Source organism: Spodoptera frugiperda, chromosome 28 (genome assembly GCF_023101765.2).
Source record: "Spodoptera frugiperda isolate SF20-4 chromosome 28, AGI-APGP_CSIRO_Sfru_2.0, whole genome shotgun sequence".
Classification (NCBI taxonomy): domain Eukaryota; kingdom Metazoa; phylum Arthropoda; class Insecta; order Lepidoptera; family Noctuidae; genus Spodoptera; species Spodoptera frugiperda.
Genome location: NC_064239.1, coordinates 2425398 through 2444752, shown reverse-complemented (window position 1 = coordinate 2444752; position 19355 = coordinate 2425398). Strand labels below are relative to the sequence as shown.

General features: G+C 35.0%; 1 protein-coding gene across 1 annotated transcript in view; it reads left to right on the top strand.

Annotated features, from left to right (window-relative positions):
- Positions 1 to 6262: 6262 nt before the first annotated feature.
- The window catches only part of LOC118265120 (ATP-binding cassette sub-family G member 1), a 54582-nt gene continuing 41489 nt past the window's right edge, over positions 6263 to 19355 (top strand). The window contains exon 1 of the mRNA XM_035577837.2: positions 6263 to 6495. The gene's annotated coding sequence lies outside the window, so the exon portion shown is untranslated. The remainder of the gene's footprint in view (positions 6496 to 19355) is intronic.

The window sequence follows — 19355 nt, the reverse complement described above, 5'->3', positions numbered from 1 at the left end:
TGGCTCCGTTTGGCAGAGAATAGACACGCCTGGGTTTTGGTAGCGTTGAACTTGACCAAGTTGGCGTCACCCCAATCGAAGACCACCTTCAAGGAGGAGTTCAAACATTCGACCATGGATTCTCTTAGAGACTGGATCTGTGTTCCGCTAGTCCGCGCATCGGACACATACCTTTCAACAACTGTGCTGTCATCTGCATACCCAAATTCGTCGTTGATATGCAGCAAAAAGAGCGTTGCTGAAAGTACTGTCCCCTGAGGACTCCGGCGTTGATGCTAAATTGTTTAGACGAGCAGCCATCAATGACTACTCGGATTGACCGACCCCTAAGGAAGTCAGCAATCCATCTGCACAGATCAGCGGGAAGTCCATATGCAGGAAGCTTGCCGATAAGGCTGTCGTGCCAAACCCTGTCAAAGGCCTTCGACATATCGAGTGAGACCGCTCATGCCTCCCCGTGCTTCTCGATGGCCTCGCTCCAAATGTGGGTGGCATACGCAAGAAGGGGACCTTCTGTGGATCGGTTGCGGCGAAACCCATACTGCTGATCGCTGAGGAGGTCGTTACCTTCAAGGTATGCCAGGAGCCTGTTGTTAAGTACACGTTCCGACGTGACTGAGATTGGTCGGTAATTGTTAGGGTCGGCACGACTACCTTTTTTGGGCACAGGCTGCACGTTGGCCTGCTTCCATGCAACCGGCACTTGACCAGTCTCAGGCGCACAGGTTTTTAAAACCACGGCTGAGATTCCGTCGGGTCCACTGGCCTTGTTCACATCAAGATTACGCAACGTCTTATATACCTCCTTCTATCGGATGCGAATTTTTGACATATTCGTCTCGCAAACTCTATGGAGAGAAGGAGGCAAAGCGCCACCAGTATCAAGACGTGAAGATTCCGCAAATAGAGAAGCAAACAGGTTTGTTTTCTCTACCGCGGTGTGTGCCAGCGTCCCGTTAGGCCCCAAGAGAGGTGGGAGCGGCAGAAGTTCGATTCAACTTTAGTGCAAAACCGTGCAATTATTACGTTTAAAAATAAGTTCTTTATTTTTTAATAGAAATTGCTTGATTAACAATATTTGATTGATTTTCTTCATTTGTCACTAATTCCCCAGAAAAAATAGCAGTAAAAGCTTGACATAAATAAATAGTTGGAAGGTATCTCATATCGAAACTAGTCTTATGTTACCTTGACTTGAGCAATGTAACAATGAATACAATCGAAAGTACCACATTCAATAGTTTACTAGAGATACTTGTCGTGGAAAAGTATCGAAACGGGCACATTCGATAGTAGATTAAAATTTTTTGTCATAGAACACTATCGAAACTGGCACATTCGATAAAAAAGTAACCAGAAGTAACCAAGAAAAGTATCGAGTGTGTAATATTAGAAAAAGTATGATAATTATGAAAAACTACAGTAGATAGTATAAAACACTAATATTTTCCACGTTAGATATACTGGTAATATTGAATATACGAATTTCATGTTTAATAAAAATCTAAATCGAAACTTAGAATCGCTCTCCTGTAAAGTAGAGGTTTTGTAGTTTCGATAGTTTACGTAGGGGCCGTCGGTTTATGATTCATATTATAAAAAATATGCAAAGTTATTATATTTATTAAAATTATACCTACTATATTATGTCCATGAGTTACGACTAGTGCCAGGTTTTAAATTAGTCGAGTTCCTCGTCAAATAATTACTTGAGTAAGCCGAATTTTTTTTTTTTTAGATTGCCTATCCTCTGTTTATAAATGTTTTATTATGTTAATGTTAAGCTTATACTTTAGGCTTATGATTATACTCAGCAGTCGTTGTTTTTTTGCTGATATTATGATAATGACAATGCCGAAGTAATAAGCTAGTTGCCTACTAGTCAAATTAGCAATGCTTTTTTTGAAACATAAAAACTATATTTGCTATGAATTTTGTATAAAATAGTGCGTTATATTATGATTAGATTTTTCCGTCAAATAGCAGACATATTTCTAGAAAATTAGCTAGAAGAAAATCGAAAGTTAAGTATATCATAAAATTTATGAATGAAAGTGTGATATTTTTTTGTATTCATCAAGAAATAGCTATTTTTTTAATGTTAAATGGGCCGACGTTTGGCCGCTATCTCGCCTGATGGTAAGTGATGATGCGGCCTACGATGAAGCACGTCTGCCCATAAGCAACCTATTCACTCGAGCTTTTAACCCAGGTTATACCCATAAGGAAACACAGACTCAGGCAAGGAGTTCCACTCCCTAGCAGTTTGCACAAGGAAGGTTGAAGCGAAACGCGAAGCTATATTTTTAACTGAGTAAACTACCCAATTCCCTGTTTACCTCATTATTCCCGTTATAAGCAAGAAGCCACATAAAGCAGTCAATTTGATGGCGATATCATTTCGTGGCTCCTCGGTGAGAGCTAAGTGAGTTGTTCCTGTTTAGGGCCACTTACCGTCGACATTGTTACCGACTGGATGTCGGTCACACTACAGTAGAGAAACAGTAGTTCTAGAAACTGCAATAAAGTATAATTTTAATAAAGTAATATTTTGTTAGGAAAGATATAAGTACAGTCGAGGACAGATACGCCTGATCATTTTACAATTTTATTGCTTGAACCCAGCAAACACATTAAGCTCTATTTTCTCATCTAATAGAAAGACTATGACATCGCAGCTTAGTGATACAATAGGTACGTGTAATCTCTTAGTTAGTGGTGCGTTTGATGCTGTTCGGCAACGCCGGCGCCGGCACCGCCCGCCACACCGCTTCATTCATGTGGCGGGGCATCGGTGCACCGGTCATGTGGCGGGACCAGAGACCAGATCACATCAAGTGCAAGCAAACATTAACTTAGTAGTGGTCAGGCGTATGTGACCACTATTGTACGTCATCTGAAAGAAATCTTTGGTAATTCCACTTACTTGGCGAGCGAGAGACGACGCAAGCGTTTTTCCACGCCAGCTTTGTGCAAGGCCGTGGCTTAAACACTTCAGTCAAGTCAGCTAGAAGTGTTTAAGCTGAAGAAAGAAGTTAGGATAGATAACTACGAAGTTATCACTGTCCTTCCTGCTTCCACCTATAGAATACCTAAAGACTTTTATTTTCGCAAAGTGAAAAATAATGGAACTTATGTAATGTTGCAACTGAGGTACAATTGGTCTGCTTGGTATATTTAATAAATAAAAATGAATTTACAGTCGTGGTCGATTAAAATTGTATTTTTTTTGTTTAGATAAGATGCGCACGCGCTAGTCAGCGGATACGGGAACTGATAAACTGATGACTTATTCACTTTTTTCGATTAAAAACTAGAACACGTGTTAGTTTTTTTTTATCTATAAATAGTTTATTTATTAAATAAGTAAATAGTTAAGCTAACCTAACCTAACATGAAACGTTTTCAAAATTGGTTCTCCAGATTTTTCAAGTTTCGATAATTCGACACTTCAAATGATTTGGATTGACAATTACAGAACAGCCTAGCTGTTCACCTCTTTTGAGCATAAATGCCTTAAGTAACGTCTTTATAGCAAAAATGTAGAAGTTTTTCAGAAAATTCTAAAGTGGTAATACTGTTTAGTATCTTCATAATATACATGTGTGAATGTGAATGTCTGTTTGTTACTCAATCAAGTCTCGACGAAGCGAAGTATAATGTAATGATTTGCATACGGGACGAGCAACAAATATACACGTAATATGTATAATTTATACATATATGGATATATCTATATAAAGGACGGAAGTGAATTAATTATAAAATTAAGTGTGTCAGTCCTATCGAGGTATTTTCGTCTTTGACCTAAGTATTAAGGATTTTCGAAGCAGATGTAAAAATGAAATGTTGTGGTGATTGAAAATTATAGCTTGAAACAAGTGCGTTGCTATCCTTTTGGGAGAATTGAATTTAATGGTTGTTGGGGAATCGGGGATTGGGAAGATTGGGAATTGGTCCTCCGGTTCCACATCACTCACACAACGAAACACCGCTTGCGTTGTGTTTGTTTCACGTCGGTTTTTTGTGAGGCCGTGGTAACACTTCGGTCGAGACGTTTTATTCGTACCGAAGCATGGCTCTCCTAAAATTGCAAATTTAAATAAAAATCTTAATTCAACTTTGTCTTGTGGTGGTGGTCTTGTTGTGGTGTTATAAAACGAAATCATTTGGAAGTCAATCAATCCAATATTGAAAAATTTACCAAAATACCAATTTCGGGAAGCACCGAGACAATAGCTTAAAAGGTCCACTATACATTAGGTTCATTTACTGCTATTTCACTAAAACTACTAAACCACTTTTGATCAATTATTTAGGTAAATATAGATCAAAACCTGGGTCATTATCCGTTTCAATTCTTAATATTCAGGGTAAACCCACGGCCATTGTTCTAATTCGATTATAAAAGGTTTATTGGTTTAATTACACCAGTCGTTGACTTCGAACACTTAACTGTTAATAAATAAAGAAAACAAAACACGTAATGCGATCGATTCGTCGTACGATTGTCATGTTGGGCATCTGTACCTTTAGTACGAGATTGTTAACTTTTTTTTGACTGCCTCGTTGGTCTAGTGGTCGCAAGTGCGACTGCCGAACAAGGGGTCTCGGGTTCGATTCCCGGGTCGGGCAAAAGTATTACTGGGCTTTTTTCGGGTTTTCGAAAATTTCTCGGTAGTAGCACGGAGTCTGGAATTGTGTCCAGGATATGGCAATAGGCTCACCCCCTATTACATGGGACTTTAATACAAAATGGTGAAAAGTGGGTGTACATTGTATAGCGGCATTACGTGTCGTAATGTGCACCTCTGCCTACCCCTTCGGGGATAAAAGGCGTGAAGTTGTGTGTGTGTGTTAACTTTTTTTTTAAATGTAATGTGTCGACGTTTAGCCACTATCTCACCTGATGGTAAGTGATGATGCGGCCTACGGTGGAGCACGTCTGCCCATAAGCAACCTATTCACTCGGGCTTTGAAGACACCCAGGTTATACCCATCAGGAAACATAGACTCCGGCAAGGAGTTCCACTCCCTAGCAGTTCGCACAAGGAAGCTTGAAGCGAAGCGTTTCGTGTGAGTGGGTGGGATATCTACCATGAAGCTATCTACTTACCACGTGATGGAAAGGACTAGGGGGAATCAAATTGTGCTTTACGTTTAACGAGATCGAAACGAGAGCGCGTTCGGCGCTCTGATTGGTTAGTTCATTCGCACCGGCCAATCAGAACGCCGAAAAAACTCTAGGCAAACTCGTACTAAGGGTATTGTAGTACGAAAGGTATTTTATGGTTATAATCTAGTTTAACATTTAAAATTCATTACCATTATCGGCTTAAACCTTTAAATTTTCTTATATATTTAAGAAGAGCAGATGGCAGTCGTTTCTACACTAAAAATAACTGTAAATTCTAAACGCCTGTTTCACCACCTTCATATTATAAGTGCCCAATAAACTTATGTGACAGATAGTTTATATAAATTACGTTCTTAATCCAAAGTTATCTGATACATAGCGGGTATCCAGACATTGTGAAACAAGTCCTAAATGTAGTTGAAAAATAAGTAAAACTGATGATAAAGTCGGTATTTCGTTATTGTATTACGAATTCAGTTCAATGACATGATTGTACGATCGATAAAGTTCAAAGAAAACTGTTGAACATTAACTACGTATTGAGGTTATGATTACCGTAGATAGTAATATGGTTGGTAAAGGAATCGGCACATGTTTTTCTGTTGTTAGTTTTTTACTTGCGTCTTAAATTTTATATTCTGCATATTCAGTATTTTATTTATCTTATACCTATCTAGAAATTTGGCAGTCCCTATTTGTTTTGCTTCATAAATATGACTTTTTTTGACGGGTGAAACCTTCAAAAGGCGCCTAGCTTTTTGGTGATAAAATTAGGGAGTATAGAATTTTTACCTCACTAAAACCTCCCCAGTAGCCACCAGCTGCACCTAAAGGAGGCACCAGATTCCTCTTAGTAGACTTACTCCGACGACTCGTAAATGTGACCTACTTAAGCATAAAAATATCACCATTGCGTGTGTTGACTTTGTGATCAATAAGTACAACAAAATGGAACTACAAGCAATAAAATCTCAGTTATATTTAACCAAAAACTCCAATTAAACACTAAATAATCGTCTAAACTATACAATTGAATAGTGAAATTCGTGTACAAACATAAACACAATCTCCGAACGCCGGCTTTACGTTTGTGTATCAAAACAACTGCCGGCCACTCGCTTCTAGGTTCGTCCTTAGTTCTGTTTAGTACCTCGCAGCCAAACGACGCATGCGTACAACCGGTGAACTAAATACGCGAGTTTGTTACTAACGAAAACATAAAAAAGAAACTAAATACTCAACTAAAACAAAATCAAGTGAAATCATTTTAATCTGTGAATATACAAACTATTTTTGGTTTGAAACTCTGTGGTGGTTGTTCTAAATTCGAAGTTTGAATTGCATTTGAAAGACTAAAGGTACGTTTCGCTGTTGGTTTATGGTTTGTGTTTACGAAAATAGAACTGTTGGTTGTAGTTATAAATAAAATTGATTTATGTTGCTAAATAAGGATTCTACTGTTTATAATATTATAATTACGTGGATAAACGAGTGAAAGTTAATGTGGCTTCATAGGTAAATGATGTATAGACTTTTATATAGTATATTCTGTGTCTATTTTAAAATATGTAACACATATTCATTGATACAAATTTGGAACACGCTGGTTTAAAAACAAAAATCGATGGTGAAAGAATTTTTCCTATTTAAGGAAATTCGTTGAATTTTACTAGCAGTTTTATAGGATAAATGCGTGAAGAATAATTATTATTTCTGTAATAAAACTCCAATTTAGCATTCAATGTTATCGATTCCGGTGTAGTTCATAGTATTAATAGTTAGCTATGTGTACATATATTTAGAACGAGTTGAACTGAACGCGTCTAACTGCATTTTAGCGAGAACTTACGTCCTTGAACACAAATATGGCAGATATTCAATTACACAATTATTCATTTATGGTTTGGTTGTGATTATGAGAATAGTAATTATTTTGCTAGATTCGTTTTTTTATGTATTCGTTCGTTTATGATTATGATAAAGAATATGGACTAGCCACCGCAAAAAAGTATTTTAATTCGCACCATTCGTTCCAGAGACGAAGGTGTTTAAACATTAAATTTAAAAAAAAAGCTGTTTAATTTGTCAGTTGTTCATTATCAAATTATTTTAGACGCCTTTGAATTTTTTTTCAGCATAAACTATTTTCATTTTCAATGCATTTTCATTTATGCAAACAGTAACAAATTCGATGATTGAAGTAACCATTTGTAATAATAAGTTAATAAGCTATCAATTAAAGATTACAAAAATAATTATATAATTATTGCCCAATTCCCGTTTTTTATGTTAAAAATTCGAATTTTTATTACACACTTTCTGAAAATGTTTCAAATATTACGCAAATAAAGTCTAAATTCCTACGTTTTGACAAATTCATCGGTTTATATGTTCATCATTTGTTGTATGTCAAGCGCAAAAATTAAGAACGAATAATTTGTTAAAATTTACAAAAAAAAAAAATTATTTTTTATTAAAAAGCACTGTATTTATCGAGTTGCATTACATACTAGCGACAAATGTGCATTGAGTTTGATTTCCGGTTTAGGCCAAGGATTGGTAGGCATTACTTGGAATTTTAGAAGGAGATTTTGGGGACTGTAACAGCAAAAGCATCACGAGTGCGATGACGACCGTGTATGAAATTATTTAATTGGGAGATTCCGATAGTTATTAAAGTATTTAGATTAGCAAAAAATCAAATTATAAGATGGGGATTTCCAAAACTGTCTCACAAACAGCTTTCTTAAATACTAACGCATAAAGATATTTGTAAGAATCACACTTATCACACTAATATTACAAATGTGAAAGTTTGTTTGTGTGAAGGAAGTTTATCCGTCAATCATGCTGAAACTACTGGTAGCATCATAGTAGGTAGTTTTCATCAAAATTGATGAAATCGTATTTGTATACAGTATTCAGGGACATGAGCTGAGTTGGGTGATAGGATACTTTCTAATCCGACGGGAACGTTAGGAGAATGCCGCTGGCAGGAGCTAGTATAATATAATTATTAAATGACGCTGCGGTCAAAACATAATTAACTACTAACGTGATAATAACTTGACTTGTTTGTTTGTTGTTATTTTATATTATAATAATGGAGATTTAATTGGAATTTAATGCGTTTTATTCCAATTTATAGTAATACCTAATTATAATCCTATATGTCCAAGTATTATAAAAGGTAATTTTTATAAATTATGATAACCGACATATCATTTATAAGGTTAATTTGTACTCTAAGCTTGATTGAATAATAATTGCACTTAGGTATTTTTATAGGGTAATTTATACCTATAGGAAATTAACTATCTGTATTAATATGTAGGTATTTGAATGAGATTATGATTTTTCATTCCAATATTTCCAATATGTGTATTTTTCTTTACCCATCGAGTACCAATAAACGGTAAGGTACAGTTAAAAAAAATAGAAAGTTACATAAATTATCCTTTTTGAAATCGAAATAAAAAATACGAGAACATAACTCATGTTTTGCATATAGCCGTAAGCGACAATATTCCTATTTATTTCGGCAAATATTAGCAATGAAATTCGTAGAAATAAAAACTATGATTTATTTTATTTTAGCTGTTATTAGAAAATGCCCTGAAGCAATATTTTAAGTAGACCATGAGGTCTCAGGGTCGATCCTCAGGTCACGTTACCTACTATAGTTCAAAGTTCTCATGTACCCCGTTTTTGCAAAGACTCGTTTCTGTTTAGAAGAAACTTTACAATACACCTATAGTTTGTAATAAGTGGGTGTTACATTAAGGGCCGGTTTCACAAAGTCAAAGTCAAAGCATTTATTTCAATTAATCATTAATTCACTTTTGAAACGTTAAATTTAATTGTCCGTCGGTTTATCAGTCAGTGAAGCTAGTAGTTAGCACAGTCTGGATAGTATCTATCTACCAAATTAATATAGATTGTAATTTGCATGAACTATGCCACATAAAGTTTATCAGGTACTTATAAATATGAAGTTGATGAAACAGACCGTAAAACATTTAATTTTATTAATGGTATTTGTAGACATGTAATGCTTTTCAACGTCACTTTTACATCTTTTTTCTTTCCAATCATTTCACATCCTTATGGAGTTTATATTATATCTTTCGTAAGACATAATAAATTAATAATTCTGTTTTTTGGCTTATTCTCTTAATTATTTGACGAGGAACTCGACTAGTTTCATGCCATGCTAGAGACTCATATTCAAGATTTACATTCCGCGAAACACCGCGAAGCTAGTCGAGTTCCTTGTCATAATAATTACGTGAATAAGCCGAAAAACATAATAAGTACTAATCCTTATGGGGGACCAAGACGACATCTGCGTTTTATACAGTTATACACATAGATACTACAAAAACTGATGTTATTCGCACACCGACTGGAACTGGGTGCAGTTGAGCGCGCATCGGAAATTGTATAACCATTGTTGTGACGTCACGAGTCCACTCACCTCCCATGTGGAACTAACTTGTTCGAGCTTGACAAACGACCTCAGGAAACCTAGACTTTAGACTTAAAGACGTATCGCTAATTTACATATCGTGAGTATATTTTTAAAAGCATTTTTGTGTCGGTAGTCGACCTCTAAGGCTTGGAATTTGGGTCAAACCAACTAATTACTGTTTTTGGTAACGTACGAAATAAATGTTTAGTTTGTCTGATTGCCTGCTTTTAGGGACAATACATTTGACAGAGACTGGATTGCAGCTCTCTGTAATAAATCTGAAACTTTTAAACTTCGATTTCCACCATCAAGTCATCTCCGTCATCACGGGCAAGATGCAAGTGTTGAAAAGTTTGCTTTTCGTTGAGATATGTAGGGTCTTGTCTTTCATAACTTATTTTAGGGCACAATACTTTTTCCAGCTATTCACATACTCTTCTTTCTACTTCTTTGTTTTTTCTTCTCACTATTTTTTTAAGGGGGAGTAATGAGATGAGATTAATCGTCCAATGACTTCTTCCGCCTTGGGCCACCACCTTCCTACTCCTGCCTTTCGAGCCGGAGCCCCGGTAATCCCGCTAGGTAGTCCGCAGCTCCGGTTCTTCTCACCCTATAGGTAACAACAGATAATATCATACGGGACAAAACATTGCAAGCATACATGTAACTAATCATGTTTAGTTAAAACTCTTAATTATTTTAAAGGAACTTGTGCAAATACAAGCAATCAGATAATAAAATATTCTAGCACCTTTCATAAGGTGTAGTCGAGTGTGAATTATACGGCCCATCCTGTTGGTTACGTAGCTTGCACGCTTGTGTTGCCAGGCCAGAAAAACTGTTTAGCATCACTGCTTCTATGATTTCTGATGAGCGGTGTTTTGTAATGAACGTCACGTTGTTGTTATGTCTAAATTGGTAGGTCGTGATGCAGGTAATTTTTCTTTGGTGTCATGAATCATTCTGTGAGCATGTAAAGCCGTTGGTCCTGTGCCTGACCTCTCTCCGGTCGTGTCGGTCTGCCGTCCAATCAGGTTCAGAGAGTGAGGGAACAGAGAGTGCACCTGTGTTTGCGCACACACTTGTGAACTATAATATATCCTGCGTACAGGGTTAGTCTAGTTAGACATACTGGTCACTATGATCGAATTAGTTTGAGAGATATGTATATTATTATGAATTGTTTCTTTGAAATTCTGTGTGATTGTATACATCTCTTTATTTGTTCTTTGGTCATATACTCAAGCAAAGGCCTCCCCCTTAGTCTTATACGTCGAAACCTTTTCATCCATTGGATCCCTGCGATTCTGATGATATCGTCAGTTCATCTAACGAGTCAGTCCACCCATATGCAAGTACAAATTAAAATTCGTCATTTGAATCCAAATAAACTTTTATAATAAAACTTCTCAGTAGCAGCACAAACCATATTATCTCTTAAAATAACAGTACATACTCTGACTGCAATTTAAAAATTCATGTCTTCTAACTCGAAATCTTAAGGTCATTTATAAATAACTAAAAAAAAAACAAGATAATTATCAAGTAACGTTCGACAGTCAACGTTTTATTTTAATAAAATTTTAATGCTGTATACAGCATTGGCCAGTAATGAGTTTCTTTCAACCAGTTTATTAACCTTAAGATAATTCTAACCTTACGAATTTAAATTAATTGCTTAGAACAATCTTTACTGTGCCTCTAAAATACTCGTAACTATTATGACAAAGAAGGTTGTCAATAATTTATTTAATACTTCCTCTCTAAAATACACGTGGTAACGTAAAGGACAAAAACACATTAATGACTGCACGGTGGGTACGATGGCTGGGCTACCGCAACGTGTTACGGGTTCGATTCCCGCACGGAGCAACACTTTGTTGATGATCCACAAATAGCGGTATCGGGTCTGGTGTCATGTGTAGGTATGTGAACTTGTGTGTTTGTAAACGCATCCACGACATAGGAGAATATTTTAGTGTGGGGTAAAATAAAACTAAAAGTGTAAAATTACTTCAATACATTTTCCAATTTATAATAAAATCGTACCGATCAAAGTCAGTTCATAAAATTTCACTAATAGGATAGCTTGATGTGCTAGCATTTAACTCAACAAATAAATATTGTTTGATATAAAAAATAATGATTTACGACATTATTAACATTACTGGTTTTTAAGTAAAGGGCAATGACCTAGTAACACAGAAGTTTAACTAAAAAAAAAATCTGCGGCCCTCAATAGGTCGTTAAAAGAATTACAATGTAATTAATTGAGATGTTTCCTTAGTAAAAAATGAGTTGGTTTGATTCATCAATTATTATTTACTTTTTGTTAGGCAAAATTGAGCCATGATAACGTATATGCGAAAATACGAACGATTTACCAAAATCCTTCTACTATTATAAAGGCAAAGGTTTGTCTGCTAAACCGCTGAATTAATTCAGACGAATTTTTGCTTGCTGACAGAATATTGTTGAGGGCAAATCCTGCGCTAGTGTGGTCCATATGTATTCCATAACGTACAAGTTGTCCAATTTTATACGTTTTTTTTTTATGGAACAATAACATGTAAATGAGCAGACGTATATTAAGAGTTGTTGGGGAAATCCTCCGTTAACGTCACTCATACAACACAAGCGTTTTTTCACTTCTGTTTTCGTTGAGGCCGTGGTATCACTCCGGTCGAGCCGGCCCATTCGTGCCGAAGCATGGCTCTCCCACACTTATATGTTTATATGCAGATATAACTACAAGTTAAAACTCGTAAGCAAATAAAAGTAATTCATGACAAATGTAATGTTATGTCAAGGTTTACTTAGATACTAGATAAATACTTGTTTAGTCTTGTGTTAGACCGCGCCTAGTATTCATATGTAGACAAAACCAAAAAAAATATGATTTTATTCTGTACGTCAATATGAAGTGTGGGTCCTTTATATTTGGTGACAAAAGTAACAGTTGATTTTGGTAATGAAAAAATTAGCTTTAAATAATATAACATAAGTTGCCTATGCATGTAATTCCCCATCAAACTTGTATTTGATTGGGTAATTTTAAAGCCTTTAAAACAAGCCTTTAATATTTTAACCGACCTATATTCTGTTGCAACTACGTATAAGAAATGGAGACGATATGAATAGCCTTTTATGAGATAATTCGCATTGAAAAACAATCCACAGTCTAGGGTTAATACCCTAGACTGTGGATTTATATATTAGTACGAGTTTGCTTTATGTTTATCAACGTCGAAACGAAACCGCATTCGGCACTTTGATTGGTTGGTTCATTCGCTCTAGCCAATCAGAACACCGAACGCGTTCTCGTTTCATTTTTGTTCAACGTAAATCAAACTGGTACTAAGGGCACTGATTGGTTGATTCATTGTAGCTGGCCAATCACGGCGCCGAATGCAGTCTCATTTCGATCTTGTACTACTTAGAAGAAATTCGCACTAAGCCCTCTGATTCCTAATTAGAAGTTAATTTTATTTATTTTACTCAGTCCAATTCAACCTGCCACTTTTATCCTCTAAGTAATCCTTGTACCAATTCGATAATGTATGTAATTCTGTAGTCGAACCTACATACATACAGATAAATGCCCTTTTGTTGTCGTCACTTGAACGGTTGCCAAGTTATTGGGTAACATTTAAACAAATAAATCTTGGAATACCCGTACACGCGTAAACGCAAGGTTTATGCTAAACAGAAAGAATTCATTTAAAAGAAAACATTATTTACTACTTAACGTTATTTACTAGTTTGTTCCACTTAGAGCATGACCATTTTTTTACGGAAGTTTTAGGGAAAAGAAGTCGGTTAAAAATATGCTTTTTCCAAACACAACCATAAAAATACATGAATTCGAGTTTAGTTACAATGTCAGAGACACCATATAGGTATCGAGACCCCGACTCGGAGCAGGAGTTGATCGGGGTTGTTTTTAGTCAGTAAGAGTCTGACACTCCCTCTCACCCAAGGCGGGAGAAGATAATTGGATGATTCATCACCTACTCCTACCTAGAAAAAACATATTTATCTACGTCAGTAGTCAAAGACATTATCTTGAGAATGACTGCAGATCAAAAAATAATTCTGTACCAATAATTACAAGGAAGTTTATAAAGAATGCATTTTAATAAAAAACAATCATTTAAAATTGATTAAATGCAAATAAAATGCATTCGTAAGTAGGTCTTACAGTTAGAATTTTTCCTGTTTGAACTAACTAAGGTAGGATTTTGTAGTTAAAAAAATCTCTAAGATTTGTAGCGTTATTTTATTTGTCATTTATAATTATGTCTAGTCATACTCGTATTATCATTAAATTACATCACAATTAAATGTAATTTACTTGGACACGGAAAATTAGATCGGTCTAGGACATTACTAGTACCTATTGCGACATATTTCCTTACTTTGTATCCTAGTATTCAGTATAAATTGGAGCTGCGGACAACGTAAAAGGTTACCGGGGCTCCGGCTGTCAGATATGCCTCACCCAAGGAGGGAGAAGTCTGGAGATTTTCTACAGTTCACTATAGTTTTTTTTTTATAATTTAATCACAAATTTTAAAATTATCGAATGACAGCATGGCCTTTGGAGCTGCGGATAACCTAACGGGTTACTGGGGCACTGCCTGGTTTTAAGCAGTAGTAGAAACAAGGTTTTGAAGGACATGCCACATTTAAACGGCACCACTCCAAACTAACAATTGCCATTTTTTAAGCATTAAATCTTATGTCGTATATATTACAAAGTTGATACAAAAGGGCTGTAAGCAAGCGGTCCATGCGTTGGAAGCGCGCTTGCAGCTTTTATATTGTTCCCAAAGCAAAAGTCAATGAGAAGTAAATGAACGATTTGTAAAGTAAACGAACATAAAAAATTGCGTAATGTACCTTTTACTTATTCAATTTTATTTAATATGTATATTTCTTAAACGTTACATTTTAAATTCTGAGTATTAATTTAATTCAACATGGAATCAGAAAAAATGTTCAGCAATTTTAGAGTCCACGATTATCTCTCTAATCAAATATATAATGATTTTTTAATTAATCATTTATTGATTTATTTACACCACATCAAATTATTCAAACCACCAACCCATTATTGAAGCTATCAACACAAAACGTATTGCGGTCACCAACGACTATGAATCACCGATTCTTATTTACAAACATTCAAACACAATTTCAGAATAAAACGCTTAATTTCTGTTTTTTATCAATTTGACACATATTTTCGTTATGATAACGCGGTGTTGTGTCGCAATATAACGTGTAGGAGTAAAGTTATACATGCTATGTATAACCAGTATAAAATGATCCTCGATTATGGGAAATGATCATATCGACACCCGCTAAGTATAAGTATGTATCTGCCAGATACACGAAATGGTTTTTATTGCATTTTTAGCTTCAACGTACCTGTATCTATCCAATAAAAAAATATCAAAAAAATTGTAACAGCCGAACATGGTTTTTTTTTCAGACGCATAAGTATTTATCTGAATTAACTAGGAAATAAATACAACGTACAAATATGGAAGTTCCAGTTAAATAGTAGTACGCGGTGGGATTGAGACGCGGAGTGCGGGCATCTGCCGCTCGCTCAGTTCTTCGCGGTAACAGCGAGCGGCACGCGCGAGCGAGCGGTGCGTTATATTTTATTTATATAATTATGTCAAGTGATCGCTATAAATTCTTAGTATCGTTAAAGCAAAATGCAATTAAAAGGCGACAGAATCTCACCATGTCACCACCAAATGAGATTTATTCGTCACCTAGACAAGGTAAGTCCTAATGATAATTATTATGGAATTTTAGCCATTCCCGGTGCATAAGTGTGTATCTACGTAGTTACACATTTATACACTGGATTCAATTTTAATTGTAAAATGTATCTAGGCACTTAACTACTTATTCCATGGATATCGCGTAAAATATTCGATAAATATTCCATTGAAAAAGTGTGGATGTGGCAGTTAGAGTATTTTGATACATTCTAAGACCGGAGTAAAATTATCTATGTGTTATAAAACAAAACCATAAACCTTTACAAACAAAATTTCCTTGTAAACATAAACCGTACTTAATTTTAAACTCAGTTACCAAATTTCAAACCATAAATCCTTAAAATGACAAAGATATGACAATTTATAATTTTTGCAATCTTAAATTCGCTCTCCTGTAAAATTTAACTTTTTCAGTTACTTACTTATACTTAGGACGTGTCGATATAAAGCGAGATCAAGATAAACTGGTTATGTCTAGCTCGATGCGCAGTCGTGTGTACTGTATATAACTGATATATAAATACATATATATATATATATATATATATATATATATATACATATAGCTGAGGTCAACCACATTCTACGGTGTATATGTTAGGTTATTACACTTTAGAATGTAACTAAAATTGTATAGACAACCATTGAAGTGCAGTCTAGGTTTTTGGTTTTGAGAGCTAGAAATTATGGGCGGTAATGAAATTATTACACGAGTATGATTGGTTGTTTCGCTTGGTTATATGATATACGAGAATTCAATTCAGTTTGTGGTTTGATAATATAGCTTATCTGAAGATCGGTTTTAAAAACAAAACTGATGATACGTCTGCAGGACTGCGTATTTTATAACTAGCTACTTCCACGTGGTTTCACCCACAGCTCGGCTCCTATTAATCCCAACGTGATGTTATATAGCCTATAGCTATCCACAATAAATAGACTATCCATCATAAAACAAATTTTCAAATTACTTAAATATATTTTTTTAAGTGTGGGAGAACCATGCTTCGGCACGAATGGGCCGGCTCGACCGGAGTAATACCACGGCCTCACAGAAAACCGACGTGAAACAACGCTTTTGCTGTGTGAGTGAGGTTACCGGAGGCCCAATTATCCAAATCCCAGATTCCCCAACAATCATTTAATTCCTAACTCCCAAAATACCGGCAACGCACTTGTAACGCCTCTGGTGTTTCAAGTGTCCATGGGCGGCGGCGATTGCTTACCATCAGGTAATACGTCTGCTCGATTACCGGCATGTCTCATAAAAAAAATAGGGTTTAGGAATTCCGGAGATTAGCGCGTTAAAACAAACTCCAGCATCATAATATGTATTACTAAATATAGATGAGTTTTTAGTATCTCCATTCATAGGTAAAACTAGTAGAATTAATGGCAACAATTTCCTTTTTTGTTTGACCTCCTATTACTAGGTCAGGGGTAACCTTAAGTCAGATATAAACAATAAGTTAAATGTCAAACTTAAACACAAATTTCATCAAAATCCGTCCAGCAGTTTCTGCGTACTTGCCTAACAAATACCTTACTACGTAATGCTTTTGTAATTTTAGAAGAATATAGTAGTGTTAGTCATTCTGTCATAAGGAAGATTTCTTCAGACGTTGGCCCTGGCTCGCGAGTCGTAGATCACTGGTTCAATACCAAGCTGATGCATAAATTATTTAATTACAATAGAGATGGTTTTACAGTCTAAATTAAATTGCCTACTTATTAGATACTCTCTATTACAAGTAAAATACATATTTATTTTTATATTAAACGATTTTAATGAGCTCTATTAGTCTAACAATAATGGAGGTAGTTATGAAAAATAAATATTGTAATATTATATGATCCATCTATCGTTAAAAAGGGGGTAAAATTCTAATTACTTTTGACCCAAACAAATAAACGGGGCAAGCTAAACAAGACCGTTTAAAAACTATAAACATCCATTGTTGAAAAAACCGGCCAAGTTCGGACTCGCTCATTAAGGGTTCCGTAACATCAAGTTGACATAATATAAAGTTTAAAATATTGGTTTTACATATTTTTGTATGTACGAAAAGTTATATTACGGTTTTTGAAAATGTTTTATTTCTTGACTAATAATGATATAGTCAAACCAATTTTACGTTGTAGTTAAAATTCAATTAAATATATTTTTTTCAGTTTTCTCACTCTCTTATTTTCAAAGTTAGAGGGGGGACACATACTTTCCACTTTGGAAGCGTCTAACTTTCAAATGATTATTTTAGTTTTAGGAATTAATGTCTTTTTTAAAGACCTATCCATAGACACCCATCACGGATATGTAAGCTGAAAAAAATTAAATATGTATGGATTGCCCCCTTGAATTTTTAAATTAAATTTATTATTCAGTTCTAATAGCGGTTACCGAAATACAATCTTACAAAGTTTCAACTATTTAAGCCCAACAGTTTTTGAAATAAATGGCTGTGACATACGGACGGACGGACGGACGGACAGAATAGACATGATTTATCTTAAGGGTTCCGTTTTTTGCCATTTGGCTACGGAACCCTTTAAAAAGACCTAATTCTTAAGAGGTGATTATAATCCCCACACTTGGAGAGGGTATTGCAATTGGGTTGTACCGAAAATTTACAGTAGGTATGGTGCTGTTTTTCCGTGACTGATTGCATATAGTTAAAAATAATTTACTCGTAGTTAAAATTCATTCAAAATATTAAGAATAAAACTAATAAAGATCCAAAGGTGAAGGTCACAAACTGAAAAAACCAAAAATAATATTAACTTATAATTTAAAATAACAAAAATTTTTGTAAACTAAAAAATCGCATAGGGGTTATTATACAGTCCAAAGATCAACCTAGACGTATTTAGCGAAAACCTGTTTTTGCTATTTTTATAATCTGCAAAATAGAATTGATTATCTTAACCTACTTTCTCCTTTAACAGTTTAACGACTAATCATTGTGATTATAATCGCCCATTTATATAAAAGTATAGGCATAACAAATATACCATATATAAGTATATATATACAGGTATTTATGTAAAATACATTACATAATATTAACTGTGTAAGTAGGTGAATCAAAATACTATTTTGTCTTTCATTTAAAATAAAATAGATTTTTGTAACTGATCTGTTTTTACGGCAACTACGGGGAGTGGGAGGATAAAAATAATTAAACGAGGATAAAAAAAAAATTATAGTGACAACAGTTTATTTTTACCTACAAGAATCATCCTGTCATACAGTTAACTGATTATGGTCATTGACCTTTGGAATCATGATAGCCACTGGGAAAAATACCTTCAAACTGATTTATAGCACTTCCTGAAGACCAAGTCTAGATTCCCCTACATGACACACATCAATAAAGATTATAATCAGAAATAAAAATTTGCAAATAATCCATGATCTTTAGTATAATTTTCAAATATGGTCAACAAGGAAATTACGACCTTGTCGACATTAAAAATGTGGTCGACGCGACGCTTATAGTATTTACTAGTTCTGTCCCAAGGTTTCCGTCGCGTGCTAGTCTAGTTTATACGTAAACTAGTATACATATGTATAAGCAATATAATAAGTACGTATATATAGTATAAATAGCCACTTATGGGTAGATGAAAAAGTGTGTCGTAGTGGCCCGGAGATTTAAGACACCCGCTTCATAATGCATGAGCGCGGGCTTGAAACCTACCAACGACAAAGTACTAATGTGACTTTTTCCAAGTTATAATATGTAGTTTCTAAGTCAAAGTCAAAATCATTTATTTCAAATAGACCAGGAAGGCACTTTTGAACATCAAAATAAATATTATCATATTAACAACGTCTGTCTGTCGGTCAGTCCTATAGTGAAGCTACTTGCTCGTTCCAAAGTTTAGATTCTAAGATTATTTAAACATCGTGAAGGAAACCTGGGCTCATAATTTCTAACTATATCTA